Below are 18,355 nucleotides of genomic sequence, written 5' to 3' on the forward strand. Positions count from 1 at the left end.
GGATATATAAATGCCACAGACACATAACTGGGTGAACCTTTTCAGATTGTGACTCAGCTTTGCTAGAGTCCCTAATTAGAGGTGTCCAGAGCTCTTAAGCACACTCTTTTTTCTTTGTACCACGACTTTAACCGCTCAGTCTCAAGTTTTCACTTGACACCTTCACAGCACAAGCACATGGTTAGGGACAGCTTGGTTTAGCCACTTAGGCCAGGATTTTATTACTGTGGGCCCTCCTATCCACTGATGCTCAAAGCCTTGGATCCTTTTTATTACCCTTGCATTTTGGTTTAAAGGGCTATTGGATTTTTCTGCTTGCTCTCTTTTTTTTTTCTTTTTCTTTCTTTTTTTCGCTTTTTTTTTTGCAAGCTTTCTATTCACTGCTTTTTCTTGCTTCAAGAATCAATTTTATGATTTTTCAGATCATCAAATAACATTTCTCCTTTTTCATCATTCTTTCAAGAGCCAACAATTTTAACATTCATAAACAACAAATTCAAAAATATGCACTGTTCAAGCATTCATTCAGAAAACAAGAGTATTGCCACCACATCAAAATAATTAAACTGTTTTAAAATTTGAAATTCAGGTACTTCTTTTTCTTTTTCAATTAAGAGCATTTTTTTTAAGAAAGGTGATGGATTCATGGGACATTCATAGCTTTAAGACATAAACTTTAAATTTTATTGATTATGGACTAAAAATAAGACTAAAAAATAAATATAAGAGCAGACCCATAATAATAGAAGACAGAAAATTAAAAGCAGAAAAATGAATGACTCTTAAAATAGACTCTTAATAATAAAGGTTATCACAGAGTTAAGACTCAACAACCTTGATTTTGAGAAGTGGATGCTCCCTCAATCTGTGGGGTGCTTGGTCCTTCAGAGGAGAGCTTCTGGCGCTTCAGCTCCTGTAGCTCACGCCCCTGCTTCTCCTGTTCCTTCAGCAGTTTGCAGAGCATGTAGTTTTGATTTTGCTGTTCTTCCTTAAGTTGTTCCATAGCTTCTTACAGCTTGGTAACAGATGCTTCTAGGCGGGTCCAGTAGTCAATTTCAGGAATTTCTGGGAGGAACTCCTGCGCCCTCCTTTTTATGGAGTTGTCTTGCACTTGTCCTTCCATTGACTTCTTGGTGATTGGGTGTTCAATTGGGATGAATTCATCTACTCCCATCCTCACCCCAGCATCTTTACATAGCAGAGAGATTAAGCTTGGGTAGGCCAGTTTGGCTTCAATGGAGTTCTTGTTTGCAATTGTATAAATCTCACAAGAAATCAGGTGATGAATCTTCACTTTTTTTCCAAGCATAATACAATGAATCATCACTGCTCTTTTGACAGTGACCTCAGAGCAGTTGCTAGTGGGCAATATAGAACGCCCAAGGAAGTCCAACCAGCCTCTTGCAACTGGTTTGAGATCTCCCCTCTTGAGTTAGTTTGGGACACCTTTTGAATTGGTTATCCACTTAGTTCCAGGGAGGCATATGTTCTCTAGAACTTGATCCAACCCTTTATCTACTCTCACCATTCTCCTATTAAAGGATTCTGGATCATCTTGTAGTTGAGGTAGTTTGAAGACCTCTCTTATTTTGTCCAAATAGAAGTAAATAAGCCTCCCTCTGGCCATAGTTTGGTAGGTGTGAAAGGCGGTTCCAGTTGTTCTCTGCTTATCTGTTAGTCACAGATTTGAGTAGAATTCCTGAACCATGTTTCTTCCAACCTTTGTCTCAGGATTGGCTAGAATTTCCCATCCTCTGTTTCGAATTTGCTCTTGGATCTCCGAATATTTATCTTCTTTCAAATTGAATTTAACTTCCGGGATCACTGACCTCAGACCCATTATTTTGTGGTAATGGTCTGCATGCTCTTTGGTTAAGAACCTCTCTTGATTCCAAAGACTCTTTGGAGTATTCTCTTTCTTGCCTCTTGAATTGGTTTGTTTTCCCTTAGGTGCCATGATCTTGATGAGTCTTAGCTCAGTGATCACAGAAAAATACACCAAACTTAGAGGTTTACTTGCCTTCAAGCAAACGAAAGGAAAGGGGAGAGAGAGGAGAAGACCCAAATTCAAATGGTGGGGAGGAGGGGATGGCCGAATGTATATTTATAGGAGGAGGGGAGGGATTTCAAAAAATTTGAAAGAGATATGACATAGAGATATGATTGATGGAAGAAAATAAAATCATGATATGAAAAAGATGAGATTTGTAATTGAAAAAGATATAAAGATGTTAAATCTGAAAATTTGGTTATGCATCTAAGAAATAAGAGATGATATGATGAGTTGAAAAAGATTTGGAAAGAAATTAAGAGGATAATTGAGTTTTTGAAAAGATTTGGGAAGGATTTGAAAGAAAATTGAAAAGAGATTTAGAAAATTGTTGAATTTTAGAAAATTGAGGGTGAATGATGAAAGTTTGAAACATGTTTATGCAGAAAATTATGAGTCAAAACATGAAAATTTGAAAAAATTTGAAGTTGGAAACAAAATCTCCTCCCCTTGCCTTTCTGGCGTTAAACGCCCAGAATGGTATCCATTCTGGCGTTTAATGCCCAATTGTTGGCCATTATGGGCGTTTAACGCCTAGCCAGGTACCCTGGCTGGTGTTAAACGCCAAAAACCCCTTTATCACTGGGCATTTTTCTGAACGCCCAGGATGCTGCAATTTTGGCGTTTAACGCCCAAAATGCTACCTTTACTGGCGTTTTCTTGCCAGGAAGCTCTTTTTTTCTGCTTTTTGCACTGAATCCTTCTGTAACTCTGTGAATTCCTTCAATTTTGATGATTAACCTTTGAAGAAAAATGTATATCAAACTTCTACAAGTATTGATTAAAACAAATAACTTGCTAATGGCTGGGTTGCCTCCCAGCAAGCGCTTTTTTATTGTCTTTAGCTGGACCTTTACTGAGCTTCATTCAAGCCTCAGTTTTGAGCATTCTTGCTCAAAATTGCTTTCAAGATAATGTTTGATTCTCTGTCCATTAACAATGAACTTTTTGTCAGAATCAATATCTTGAAGCTCAACATATCCATATGGTGACACTCCTTCACATATGGTCCCCTCCACCGGGATTTTAATTTCCCGGGGAATAATCTGAGCCTAGAGTTGAACAGCAGAACTTTTTATCCTGGCTCAAAGACTCTGGATGACAACTTCTTATCATGCCACTTTTTTGCTTTTTCCTTATAAATTTTTGCATTTTCAAAAGCATTGAGTCTGAACTCCTCTAGCTCATCTAGCTGGAGCAATCTTTTCTCACCAGCTAACTTAGCATTCAGGTTTAGGAATCTGGTTGCCCAGTAGGCTTTATATTCCAGTTCCACAGATAGATGACAGGCCTTGCCATACATAAGCTGGTATGGAAAGGTTCCTATAGGAGTCTTGAATGCTGTTCTGTATGCCCACAGAGCATCATCTAATCTCTTTGCCCAATCCTTTCTATGGGCAATCACAGTTCGTTCTAGGATTCTCTTTAGTTCTCTATTAGAGACTTTAGCCTGCCCATTTGTCTGTGGATGATACGGAGTTGCTACTTTATGGCTAATTCCATATCGAACCATAGTAGAGTAAAGCTGTTTATTGCAGAAATGGGTGCCCCCATCACTGATTAGTACTCTGGGAACACCAAATCTGCTGAAAATATGTTTCTGGAGGAACTTCAGCACAGTCTTGGTATCATTAGTGGGTGTGGCAATTGCCTCCACCCATTTAGATACGTAGTCTACTGCCACCAGAATGTAAGTGTTTGAGTATGATGGTGGGAAAGGACCCATGAATTCAATACCCCATACATCAAACAAATCAATCTTTAAGATCTCTTGTTGAGGCATGGCATAACCATGAGGCAAGTTACCAGCTCTTTGGCAACTGTCACAGTTACGCATAAACTCTCGGGCAACTCTATAGAGAGTAGGCCAATAGAAGCCACATTGGAGGACTTTAGTGGCTGTTCGCTCACTTCCGAAATGTCCTCCATACTGTGATCTATGGCAATGCCATAGGATCTTCTGTGCCTCCTCTCTAGGGACGCATTTGCGGATCATTCTGTCTGCGCATCTCTTAAAGAGATATGGTTCATCCCATAAGTAGTACTTTGCATCAGAAATTAGTTTTTTCTTTTGCAACCTGCTGTACTCCTGGGTATGAACCTCACAGATTTATAATTTGCAATGTCTGCAAACCATGGTACTTCCCGAATGGTAAAAAGTTGCTCATCCGGAAAGGTCTCAGAGATCTCAGTAGGAGGGAGGGACGCCCCTGCTACTGGTTCTATCCGGGATAGGTGATCAGCTACTTGGTTCTCTGTTCCTTTTCTATCTCTTATGTCTATATCAAACTCTTGCAGAAGCAACACCCATCTTATGAGCCTGGATTTTGAATCCTGCTTTGTGAGTAGATATTTAAGAGCAGCATGGTCAGTATACACAATCACTTTTGAACCTACTAAATAGGATCTAAACTTATCAATGGCATAAACCACTGCAAGTAACTCCTTTTCTGTGGTTGTGTAATTCTTCTGTGCGTCATTTAGAACACGACTGGCATAGTAAATGACGTACAGAAGCTTATTATGCCTTTGTCCCAACACTGCACCAATGGCATGGTCACTGGCATCACACATTAATTCAAATGGTAATGTCCAATCAGGTGTAGAGATGATTGGTGCTGTGACCAGTTTGGCTTTCAGGGTCTCAAACGCCTGTAGACACTCTGTGTCAAACACAAATGGCATGTCAGTAGCTAGCAGGTTGCTTAGAGGTTTTGAAATTTTTGAAAAATCCTTTATGAACCTCCTATAGAATCCTGCATGCCCCAGAAAGCTTCTGATTGCCTTAACATTGGCAGATGGTGGAAATTTCTCAATTACCTCTACCTTGGCTTGATCCACCTTTATCCCATTGCTTGAAATTTTGTGCCTAAGGACAATTCCTTCAGTCACCATAAAGTGACATTTTTCCCAGTTTAAGACCAGGTTAGTCTCTTGGCACCTTTTCAGGATAAGTGCTAGATGATCAAGACAGGAGCTGAATGAGTCTCCAAATACTGAAAAGTCATCCATGAAGACTTCCAGGAACTTCTGTACCATATCAGAGAAGATAGAGAGCATGCACCTCTGAAATATTGCAGGTGCATTGCACAGACCAAAAGGCATTCTTCTATAAGCAAATACTCTAGATGGGCATGTGAATGCTGTTTTCTCTTGGTCTTGAGGATCCACTGCAATTTGGTTGTAGCCTGAATAGCCATCCAAAAAGTAGTAATATTCATGGCCTGCTAGTCTTTCTAGCATCTGGTATATGAATGGTAAAGGAAAATGATCCTTTCTGGTGGCTGTATTGAGCCTTCTGTAGTCAATACACATACGCCACCCTGTAACTGTTCTTGTGGGAACCAGTTCATTCTTTTTATTATGAACCACTGTCATGCCTCCCTTCTTGGGGACAACTTGGATAGGGCTCACCCAGGGGCTATCAGAAATAGGATAAATAATCCCAGCCTCTAGTAACTTAGTGACCTCTTTCTGCACCACTTCCTTCATGGCTGGATTTAGCTGCCTCTGTGGTTGAACCACTGGCTTAGCATCATCCTCCAATAGGATCTTGTGCATGCATCTTGCTGGGCTAATGCCCTTAAGATCACTTATGGACCACCCAAGAGCTGTCTTGTGTGTCCTTAGCACTTGAATTAGTGCTTTCTCTTCCTGTGGATTTAAAGCAAAGCTTATGATCACTTGAAAAGTGTCACCCTCTCCCAGAAATGCATATTTCAGGGATGGTGGTAGTGGTTTGAGCTTTGGTCTAGGAGGTTTCTCCTCTTCCTGGGGGATTTTTAGAGGTTCTTTTATTTCCTCTGGTTCCTCCAAATCAGGCTGAACATCTTTAAAGATGTCCTCTAGCTCTGATTCAAGACTCTCGGTCATATTGATCTCTTCCACCAAAGAGTCAATAATATCAGTGCTCATGCAGTCATTTGATGTGTCTGGATGCTGCATAGCTTTGACAGCATTTAACTTGAACTCATCCTTATTGACTCTCAGGGTCACTTCCCCTTTTTGTACATCAATAAGAGTTCGTCCAGTTGCTAGGAAAGGTCTTCCTAGAATGAGAGTTTCACTCTTGTGCTCCTCCATTTCCAGCACTACAAAGTCAATGGGAAAGGCAAATGGCCCAACCTTGACAATCATGTCCTCAATGATGCCTGATGGATATTTAATGGAGCCATCAGCAAGTTGAAGACATATTCGGGTTGGTTTGACTTCTTCAGTCAACCCAAGCTTTCTGATAGTGGATGCAGGTATTAGGTTGATACTTGCTCCAAGGTCACATAGAGCTGTCTTGGTACAAGCACCCTCTAATGTGCATGGTATCATAAAGCTTCCTAGATCTTGAAGCTTTCCTGGTAAGCTTTTTAGAATGACTGCACTACATTCTTCAGTGAGAAACACTCTTTTAGTTTCTCTCCAATCCTTCTTATGACTTAAGATCTCTTTCATGAACATAGCATAAGAGGGTATTTGCTCAAGTGCCTCTACAAACGGGATCTTTATTTCAAGAGTCCTGAGATAGTCTGCCAAGTGGGCAAATTGTTTATCCTGTTCTGCTTGGCGGAGCTTCTGAGGATAAGGCATCTTGGCTTTATATTCTTCAACCTTAGTTGCTGTAGGTTTATTCCTTACAGAAGTGGTTGGAGAAGCCTTCTTAGAGGGGTTACTATCAGCACTTGCAGGTGTCTGATTCCTCATTGGCGTTTGAATGCCAGGATTGGGTGTTGGATGGGCGTTTAACGCCAGCTTCCCACCCTTTTCTGGCGTTTGAACGCCAGAACTAGGCAAGGGATGGGCGTTTAACGCCAACTTTTCCCCCTTTTCTGGCGTTTGAACGCTAGAGTTATTCCTCTCTAGGTTTTTGATGTCCTCAGAAGAATTTTGGGCAGTGGTTTGGTCATCCTCTGTCATTTGTTCCTTTCTTGACTTTTTGCTACTTTGAGATGAGTTATTCAATGTCTTCCCGCACCTTAGTTGGACAACTTGGCATTCTTCTGTTATCTGTTTAGATAGCTGCTGTCTTGTCTGATTCAATTGTGCTTCTATATTTTTGTTAGCATTTTTAGTGTCTTGGAGCATCTCTTTGAATTCTGCTAATTGTTTTTGTTATAAGGAGTAATTGCTGATTAAGTTCAACAATCTGTTCTTGAGGATTAGGATCAGTAGTTACTGCCACAGCCTCTTCTTTTATGGAGGACTCACTGTTTGAGTACAGATGTTGATTTCTAGCAACTGTATCTATGAGTTCTTGAGCCTCTTCAATTGTTTTTCTCATGTGTATAGATCCACCAGCTGAGTGGTCTAGAGACATCTGAGCTTTTTCTGTAAGTCCATAGTAGAAGATGTCCAACTGTACCCACTCTGAAAACATTTCAGAGGGGCATTTCCTTAGCATCTCTCTATACCTCTCCCAGGCATTATAAAGGGATTCATGATCCTCTTGTTTAAAGCCTTGGATGTCTAGCCTTAGCTGTGTCATCCTTTTTGGAGGGTAAAATTGATTTAGGAATTTGTCTGATAACTGTCTCCATGTTTTTATGCTTGCTGTGGGTTGGTTATTTAACCACCTCTTAGCTTGATCTTTTACAGCAAATGGAAACAGTAATAATCTGTAGACATCCTGATCCACTTCTTTATCACGTACTGTGTCAGCAATTTGTAAGAACTGTGCCAGAAACTCAGTAGGTTCTTCCTGTGGAAGACCAGAATACTGACAATTTTGCTGCACCATGATAATGAGCTGAGGATTTAGCTCAAAACTGCTTGCTTTGATGGGAGGTATACAGATGCTACTCCCATATGCAGCTGTAATGGGGTTAGCATATGACCCCAGAGTCCTTCTAGACTGTCCACTTCCACTTATGTCCATGATGGAGAAAAGGGAATTGATATGAATTTTTTTATTTTATTTAATTAAAAGTAACAGAAAAAAATAAAACAAAATAAATGAAAAATAAAATAAAAGTTTCAAAAATTTAAGAAAAAGTAAAAAGATAAATAAATAATTCGAATGCTAAAATGGCTAATTAATTAAAAAGATTTGAAAAATTTTGGATATGGTTTTCGAAAATTAGAGGAAAATGAAATAAAAGCAAATTGAAAACTAAATTAATTAATTAATTAGAAAGATTTTGGAATTAGCAATCAAAAATATATGATTGAGAAGATATGATTGCAATTTATAAAAAAAGATATGATTGAAAATTATTTTGAAAAAGATATGATTGAGAAGATATGATTGCAATTTATAAAAAAGATATGATTGAAAAGATATGATTGAAGAAATTAAAAAGATTTGATTTTTGAAAAAGATTTGAAAAGATCAATTTTTGAAATTAGAATATTGACTTGACTAAAAAAAGATATGATTTTGAAAATCTTTGACTAAATTAATGCAAAATTTTGAAATTTATGAGTAAAATAAGGAAAAGATATTTTTTAATTTTTGAATTTTAATGAGGAAAGAGAAAAACAACAAAATGACACTAAACTTAGAAATTTTAGATCAAAACAAAGAGAACAAACAAGAAAACTTTGAATGTCAAGATGAACACCAAGAGCACTTTGAAGATCAAGATGAACACCAAGAACAAATTTTTGAAAAATTTTTAAGTAAATAAAAGCATAAAAACACACCAAACTTAAAATTTTTAGAAAGTCAAACACAAATTTTCGAAAAATTAAAGGAAAACACAAAGAAGACACCAAACTTAGAAATTTTTTTAAAAATCAAGAAAGAACTAAGGACATGCAATTTTGAAAAATTAAAAGAAAATAAAAGCATGCAATTGACACCAAACTTAAAATATGAAACTAAACTCAAATAAAAGACTCTAAACAAACAAAAATAAAATATTCCTAATCTAAGCAACAAGATAAACCGTCAGTTGTCCAAACTCGAACAATCCCCGACAATGGCGCCAAAAACTTGGTGCACGAAATTACAATCACACTTTTGCAACTCCGCACAACTAACCAGCAAGTGCACTGGGTCGTCCAAGTAATACCTTACGTGAGTAAGGGTCGATCCCACGGAGATTGTCGGCTTGAAGCAAGCTATGGTTATCTTGTAACTCTTAGTCAGGATATCAATAATTCTCAGATTTAATTGTAAAAAGTAAAAGAACATAAAATAAATACTTGTTATGCAGTAATGAAGAACAGGTTGAGGCTTTGGAGATGCTTTGTCTTCTGAATCTCTTCTTTCCTACTATCTTCTTCTTCATGCACGCAAGGCTCCTTCCATGGCAAGCTTTACGTTGGGCATCATCGTTGTCAACGGCTACTTCCCGTCCTCTCAATTTATGCACGCAAGGCTCCTTCCATGGCAATCTTTATGTTGGGCATCACCGTTGTCAATGGCTACTTCCCGTCCTCTCAGTGAAAATGTTCCAAATGCGCTGTCACCGCACGGCTAATCATCTGTCAGTTCTAGATCATGTCGGAATAGGATCCATTGATCCTTTTATGTCTGTCACTACGCCCAACACTCGCGAGTTTGAAGCTCGTCACAGTCATCCCTTCCCAGATCCTACTTAGAATACCACAGACAAGATTTAGACGTTCCGGATCTCAGGAATGGCCGCTAATAATTCAAGCTTATACCACGAAGACTCTGATCTGAATCATGAGGCTAAGAGATATGCATTCAATCTAAGGTAGAACGAAGGTGGTTGTCAGGCACGCGTTCATAGGTAAGAATGATGATGAGTATCATGGATCATCACATTCATCAGGTTGAAGTGCGAATGAATATCTTAGAATAGAAGCAAGCCTGATAGAATGGAAAACAGTAGTAATTGCATTAATTCATGAAGAACAGCAGAGCTCCTCACCCCCAACAATGGGGTTTAGAGACTCATGCCATAGAGAATACAATATGAAATGTGTAAAGTGTCATGAGGTACAAGATGAATAACTAAGAGTAGCTTTTATAGTAAACTGGTGACTTAGGGTTACAGAAAATGAGTAAGCTAGGGTGTTTAGTGTAACAATCCACTTCCGGGGCCCACTTGGTGTGTGCTTGGGCTGAGCATTGAAGCTTTCATGTGTAGAGACTTTTCTTGGAGTTAAACGCCAACTTTTGTGCCAGTTTGGGCGTTTAACTCCAGCTTTTGTGCCAGTTCTGGAGTTAAACGCCAAAATTCTTGAGCTGACTTGGAATGCCTGTTTGGGCCATCAAATCTCGAACAAAGTATGGACTATTATATATTGCTAAAAAGCCCAGGATGTCTACCTTCCAACGCAATTGAGAGCGTGCCAATTGGGCTTTTGTAGCTCCAAAAAATCCACTTCGAGTGCAGGGAGGTCAGAATCCAACAGCATCTGCAGTCCTTTTTTAGCCTCTGAATAAGATTTTTGCTTAGGTCCCTTAATTTCAGCAAGAAAATACCTGAAATCATAGAAAAACACACAAACTCATAGTAAAGTTCAGAAAAGTGATTTTTATTTAAAAAATAATAAAAACATAATAAAAACTAACTAAAATATACTAAAAATATACTAAAAATAATGCCAAAAAGCGTATAAATTATCCGCTCATCAGGAGCCCTACTGAGTCCTATGAATTAATTAAAGTCTATTTCTTCTTCTTCGATCCGTGTTTGATCTATCTCTAAGTTGTATATCCCGATCTTCATCGTGATGAACAGGACGATCTGACAAATTGGCTCTGTTCATCACATTAAGACGAGCGTGCCTGACAAACACCCGCGTCTACTTGGGTTCGTGTGAATACTTGGCCGGAAAGCATGAATCAACAGCTATGGATTTACATCTCTCAGATGGGTAATCCGTGATTTTGTTGGGGACTTCTCGAGACATCAATTCAACCGATCTCCGGGGAGATTAAGGTCTCTGTGGTATAGGCTAGATCCAAGAAGCAGTGTTCTCTGATCCGAAAGATTTTACCTTGTTTGTGGAGTTTTGAGTAGGATCGCCAAGAGAATGGATTGCTATGCGCTTCATCCTCCATTGGATTGAATACCAAGGGCCCTAGCGTTCATTCTGTAGCAGAGGAAATCAAAGACCATTGGCGTGGCTTTGATCACTTACAGCCTTCCATAGAAGAATATCATTCATAAAAAAAGAAGACGGTAGTAATTTACAATCATATAATTCCTAATAAGTAACTTCTTAATAGCTAATTTACACCTACTTCTGATTCCGCCTAACTAAGACCTGCAAGACAACCATAAGCTTGCTTCAAGCCACAATCCTCGTGGGATTGACCCTGACTCGCTCAGGTTTTACTTGGATGACCCAGTGCACTTGCTAGTACTACTGCTGTTGTACGAAACAGTGTGGGTTTTGCATACATGCGCACCACCGGACAGCCTTGTCCAAGCTGTTATCTTGTCTATGGTGGTAAGGAGAGGGTTGAAATATGGTTCCCACAATCACGCTGCCAAGTAATAATCATATATTTTCCAAGGCCCATCTATAAAATCATGATCGAAATCATCCTGAGCATAAAAATTCACAAAGTAGAAATCATTTCCAAGATCAATGACATCAATGCTCCTAAATCTTTCCGATAGAATTTTGATAAACCATTATTTTATGGTTTATTTTGTGTTTATTTGAATGGTTTCATCAAGTCTTCACCCACTTATTCATACTAATTGCATGATTTTATAATTCCTTCCTAGTATTATTCTATGATTGAAAACTTGCTTCCTAAAGATCTTTAATTAGTATATTTTAATTCTCCTTTATACCATTCGATGCCGTGATCCGTGTGTTAAGTGTTTCAGGCTTCATAGGGCAGGAATGGCTTAGAAAATGGAGAGGAAGCTTGCAAAAATGGAAGGAACACAAGAAACTAAGGAGATGACCAGCGAACACTAACGCGAGCGCATGGCTCACGCGAACGCGTGGATTGGAGTCTCCACGAATGACGCGAAAGCGTGTACGACGCGTACGCATGACAAGGAAAATCGCCGAATGACGCGAACGCGTGGACGACGTGTACGCGTGACCTGCGCGATCTGTAGAATTAACAGAAAATGCTGGGGGCAATTTTGGGCCGCGTTTCGACCCAGTTTTCGGCCCAGAAACACAGAATAAGGCCAGGGAACAAGTAGAGACTCAACACAGATGCATAGACAGAGATACACAGTCATTCACATTAGGATTATTGAGTTTTAGATCTGAATCTAGAGAGAGAATTACTTTTCCTCTAGTTTCTCTTTACATTCCTAGTTATTGCTTTTTCTTTTGGAAACTGAAGAATCATTACCTCCGTTGAAGACATTATTCTAGTTTGTTTACTTGTCCCTTACTCTTCTGTATCCTTATTTATTTTATTTAGAGTTCTAATTAGATTATTTTCATGAATTGTTAGTGAAGAGAATTACTTTTACTTTTAATTAATTTTCAGTCTCTATTTTATTTTAATTAATTTATTATGTCTTCTTATATTTTTCTGAGTTTTATATTAATGTCAATGGAGTATATTTCCAAAACTTGACATGGGGGTTGATTAAGAGGAGACACTTGAGTTGGAAGGCTTAAGTGTTGGTTAAATTGGGAATTATTGGCTAGTTCTGTATTTACTAACGCTAGACCTTCCCAAGGGAGAGGACTAGGATTTGCGAATAAGGATTAGCTCAATCACTTGACTTTCCTTTATTTAGTAAGGGTTAACTAAGTGAAAACAACAACATTTTTAATACTACACTTAAGAGATCCCAACAAGTATAGAACTTTCAATTAATCATTCCCCCAGCCAAGGCCTTTTTATATTAATAATAATTCTTAGTTTTATTGCTTTCATTTATAATTATTGCCCATTATCCAAACTTAAACTCTTTCGAAAATTCCTGATTAATAAGTTAGCACCCTTTCCTGCAACTCGTTGGGAGACGACCTGGGACTCATACTCCCAGTATTTTTATTTCTAAATTTCGTGACAACTTTTCTAAATTGACGAGGCGGATCTTAGCTGGTTAAGAACTATACTCTCAATGCATTCTCTATATTAATTTCTTAATTAGCCGACTTCTGCCTACACGTTAGTTTTCGCCGCCGTTTCCGGGGAGTTGTAATTGTGTGCTAAATTATTAATTAGTGTACGTATTTTATTTTATTTGCATATTTTATTTTTAATTTTACCATGAGCTATATATTTCTTTTATTGAATGACGTGTTCACTGCCTGATTCGAGCTTAGCCGCGTTTGATCCTGAAATTGAAAGAACTCTTTCACGTATTAGGCGAGCTCGACGCAGGATAGCCTCTGAGGGTGGTGAAGTGATTGTTATCGATTCACCAGTCTTATCTGAAGGTGAATCTGAACCGCCATCTGAGAGCAAAACAAGCTCCTTTACTACTGATTCAGTTGATTCACGTGCAGATAGAATGGCAGCACCTAGGAGGATTACTCTCCAGGAGGCTGGAGCCCCATATTTTACATTGCAGCCATATCAAGTACATCATCCAACTCTGGCTGCAGATTTTGAGCTGAAGACTGCATTAATCAACTTGATGCCCAAGTTTCATGGCTTACCTGCTCATGAGCCTATCAAGCACCTAAGGGATTTCCAGACAGCCTATTCTACTGTTAGGTATAATGGTGCAGATGAAACTTCTATTCTGTTAACCGCCTTCTCATTTTCTCTTGAGAGAAAGGCGAGGGAGTGGTACTACTCCCAACCTGAAGTGACTGTTACCAACTAGGATACGCTTAGGAGAGAATTTTTGGAAAAATACTTTCCAGCTGAAGTCATAGATAGACTGAAAAAAGAGATCTCCTGCATTGTTCAAGGAGAATCAGAGACTCTTTATAAGTACTGGGAGTGTTTTAAGAACCTTCTAGATGCAAGCCCTCATCACATGATCAACAGACTGGTGTTGATCAGCTACTTCACACAAGGCATGAAGCCTCAGGATAAAACTACACTGGATGGTTCTAGTAATGGTTTTATGAAAAAGTACAAAACTGCAGATGAAGCATGGCAACTGATCAGCGACTTAGCTAAGTCTACTAGGAATCACAGGCACAGGCATGGCCACTCAAAAGCTGTTGCAGAGGTTTCCTCTAGCATTGAAACTACTGCTCTTACACAGAGTATATGTGAAATGACCAACCTACTGAAGCAAATGCAGTTAAACCAACAACAACAAGCTCAGCCTCACCCACCTCAACAGAGCCAACAGTTAGTCCCACAAAGAGTATGCGGAATCTGTGCTGATTATAGTCATTATACTGATGAATGTCCGCAGCTCCAACAAGAAGATAACACTGTGGCAGCTACTCATAACTTCTATGACCGCCCGAATCAAGGATACAATCAAAAAGGCGACAACTACAACCAAGGAGGAAACTATAACCAAGGATGGTAGGAAAACTCTAACCAAGGTTGGAGAGATAATTCTAACCATGGCTGGAGGGACAACTATAACAGAGGAGGCAGAGATAACAATGGAAACCAGAGGTGGAAGAACAACAACAGACAGCAGAATCAGAACCAGCCTAAAAGAGCACCTCACCTAAGACAATCTCAAGGATCCCAGCATAACCAACAACAAGTTCCTCAGATCACCTATCCTAATTCTTCATCAAATGATGAAATGCTTCGTTCTCTTGCATAAGGACAACAAGACATGAAGACGTAGCTGAACTCTACTTTAAATGGTCTGAATGCCATTTTACAAGCTCTCGCCTCCAGGATAGATTCATTACCTAATTCCATTAACCAACCTTTAAGCTCCAGTGGAATTCCTTCTCAACCCCTACCTAATCCCAAGGGTGGCATCAATGCCATCACCTTGAGGTCCGGAACCACACTTCCAGAGAGGAACCATGAGGAGCCAAGTCCAATAGTACATGCCCCAGCTGAGGATGTGATAGAAGTAGAAGATGCTGAAATAAAAGATGCTGAAGAAGAAGATAAGGTACAAGACATAGTTGAAGAAGAAGCAGTTCAACCAAGGAACGGAGAACCAAAGGAAGCTGAGGCTGTACAGGACGCTATCCCTATCCCATTTCCACACCTTGCAAAGAAATCCAGAAAGCAGATGGAACTTGATCCCAAAATGGTAGAAATATTTAAAAAGGTTGAGGTAACTGTTCCCCTTTTTTATGTCATTCAGCAGGTACCTAAATACGCAAAGTTTCTAAAGGATTTATGCTTTCATAAAGATAAAATTAATGAGTTAGAAACTATTCCTTTAGGTAGCTCTATATCTGCTTTAATGAGAGGTATACCTGAAAAATGTAGTGATCCAGGTCCATTAATGGTTAACTGTACCATTGGAGGTGTAATATTTTCTGATTGCATGTGTGACTTAGGAGCGTGTGTTAGTATAATGCCATTGTCTATATATGATACTTTGAGGCTCCCTCCCTTAAAAAGGTCGGCAGCTCATTTTGTGTTAGCAGATAAAAGTATTATTACAGTGGTTGGAATTGCTGAAGATGTATTAGTGAGCATTAAGGGCTCACATTTCCCATTGACTTCTATATCCTGGAAATGCCCCCTAATGACTCAGGCAGACCATAATCAATCCTGCTTGGAAGACTATTCCTAAAGACTTCAAAGTTCAAGCTGGATGCACTCTCAGGAACTTACTCATTTGAGATAGATGGCAGAACAGTGAGTTTTAGTTTAAATGAAGCTATGAAGTACCCTCCAGAAGATCATTCTATCTTCCAGTGCAACTTCATTGATGAAACTGTAGCTGAAGTTCACAAAGAAGAAATAGAAGAGAAGCACATGGAGCAAGGTCTAAGTGTTGGGACACCCTCTGAACACAATGCGGACACATTGCCATTATCACTAGCCCCGGATGGTCCAGAGCCTAGCCAAGACCCTAAATCAGAATTGAAGCCCCTTCCTCCACACCTCAAGTATGCTTACCTTGAAAATAATCAGAAGTTCCCAGTTATCATTGCAAGGGAACTCACTTCTCAACAAGAAGAGCAACTGCTCAGTGTGCTGAGAAGACATAAGAAAGCAATGGGATGGAGCTTGGCTGACATAGTAGGCATCAGCCCTCAAGTTTGTGAACACAAAATATTCTTAGAAGAGGAAGCAAAGCCTGTCCGTTAGCCTCAAAGAAGATTAAATCCAACCATCTTAGAAGAGGTTAAGAAAGAAGTAACCAGACTACTTGAAGCAGATATCATTTACCCCATCTCAGATAGTGAATGGGTCAGTCCAGTACAAGTGGTGCCCAAAAAGTCTGGAGTCACAACAATAAAGAATGAGCATGGAGAGCTCCTAACAACTAGAGTGCAGAATTCATGGAGAGTTTGCATTGACTACAAGCGTCTCAACCAAGCCACTCGCAAGGATCATTACCCCTTGCCATTTATTGATCAGATGCTTGATCGCCTGTCAAGTAAATCCCATTATTGTTTTTTAGATGGTCATACAGGCTACTTTCAAATTCATATAGCTCCTGAAGATCAGGAGAAGACCACTTTTACATGTCCCTTTGGAACATATGCTTATAAAAGAATGCTTTTTGGCTTATGTAATTCACCTGCTACTTTCCAAAGATGCATGATGAGTATCTTTTCAGATCTTATTGAGACCTGTATGAAAGTTTTTATGGATGATTTTAGCGTATATGGTGATTCGTTTAGCCTTTGCTTGGATAGTTTGTCTAGAGTATTAGACAGATGTGTTAGTACAAATCTTGTATTGAATTTTGAAAAATGTTATTTTATGGTAAAATAAGTAATTGTACTAGGACATGTTGTATCTAATACTGGTATTTCTGTAGATCCAGCGAAGGTAGATGTCATTTCTAGTTTACCTTACCCCTCCTCTGTGAGGAAAGTCTGTTCGTTCCTTGGCCACATAGATTTTTACAGGATATTCATTAAGGACTACAGTAAGGTAGCATTGCCTTTATCCAGATTGCTGTAGAAAGATATTGAGTTCGAATTCAGTGAAGATTGCATGAAAGCGTTTGATAAGCTGAAAATCGCCCTGACTCAAGCTCCAATTGTGAGAGGACCAGAATGGAGCTAGCCATTTGAAATTATGTGTGATGCCTCCAACCATGCAGTAGGAGCAGCACTGGCTCAACGTGAAGGTAAAGACCCTTTTGTAATTGCTTATGCATCTAAGACTTTAGATGCTACTTAGTCTAATGACACTACTACTGAAAAAGAGCTTCTTGCTATTGTTTTTGCTCTGGATAAATTCCAAACCTATTTACTTGATACTAAGGTGGTAGTGTACTCAGACCATGCAGCTCTAAAATATTTACTAGCTGAAAAAGAGTCTAAACCAAGGCTAATACGTTGGATACTGTTGCTGCAAGAATTTGATTTAGAAATTAAAGATAGAAGTGGTAACCAGAATTTAATGGCAGACCACTTGAGTCGCCTTGAGCACATTAAGGATGAATCTACTCCTATAAATGATACTTTCCCATTTGATAGTTTGCAAGCAGTATCTGAAGTAGTTCCTTGGTATGCACCTGTAGCTAATTATCTAGTTAGTCATACTTTCCCTCCCAATTTTACTAAGCATCAAAGGGCCGCGTTTTAACCTAGTTTTCGGTCCAGAAACACAGAATAAGGCCAGAGAACAATCAGAGACTCAACACAGACGCATAGACAGAGATACACAATCATTCACATTAGGATTATTGAGTTTTAGATATGAATCTAGGGAGAGAATTACTTTTCCTCTAGTTTTTCTTTACATTCCTAGTTATTGCTTTTACTTTTGGAAACTGAAGAATCATTACCTCCCTTGAAGACATTATTCTAATTTGTTTACTTGTCCCTTACTCTTCCATATCCTTATTTATTTTATTTAGAGTTCTAATTGGATTATTTTCATGAATTGTTAGTGAAGAGGATTACTTTTACTTTTAATTAATTTTCAGTCTCTATTTTATTTTAATTAATTTATTATGTCTTCTTATATTTTTCTGAGTTTTATATTAATGTCAATGGAGTAGATTTCCTAAACTTGACACGGGGGTTGATTAAGAGGAGACACTTGAGTTGGAAGGCTTAAGTGTTGGTTAAATTGGGAATTGTTGGCTAGTTCTGTATTTACTAACGCTAGACCTTCCCAAGGGAGAGAACTAGGATTTGCGAATAAGGATTAGCTCAATTACTTGACTTTCCTTTATTTAGTAAGGGTTAAATAAGTGAAAATAACAACCTTTTTAATACTACACTTAAGAGATCCCAACAAGGATAAAACTTCCAATTAATCATTCCCCCAGTCAAGGCCTTTTCTCTGGATAAATTCCAAACCTATTTACTTGATACTAAGGTGGTAGTGTACTCAGACCATGCAGCTCTAAAATATTTACTAGCTGAAAAAGAGTCTAA

Source organism: Arachis ipaensis, chromosome B06 (genome assembly GCF_000816755.2).
Source record: "Arachis ipaensis cultivar K30076 chromosome B06, Araip1.1, whole genome shotgun sequence".
NCBI lineage: Eukaryota > Viridiplantae > Streptophyta > Magnoliopsida > Fabales > Fabaceae > Arachis > Arachis ipaensis.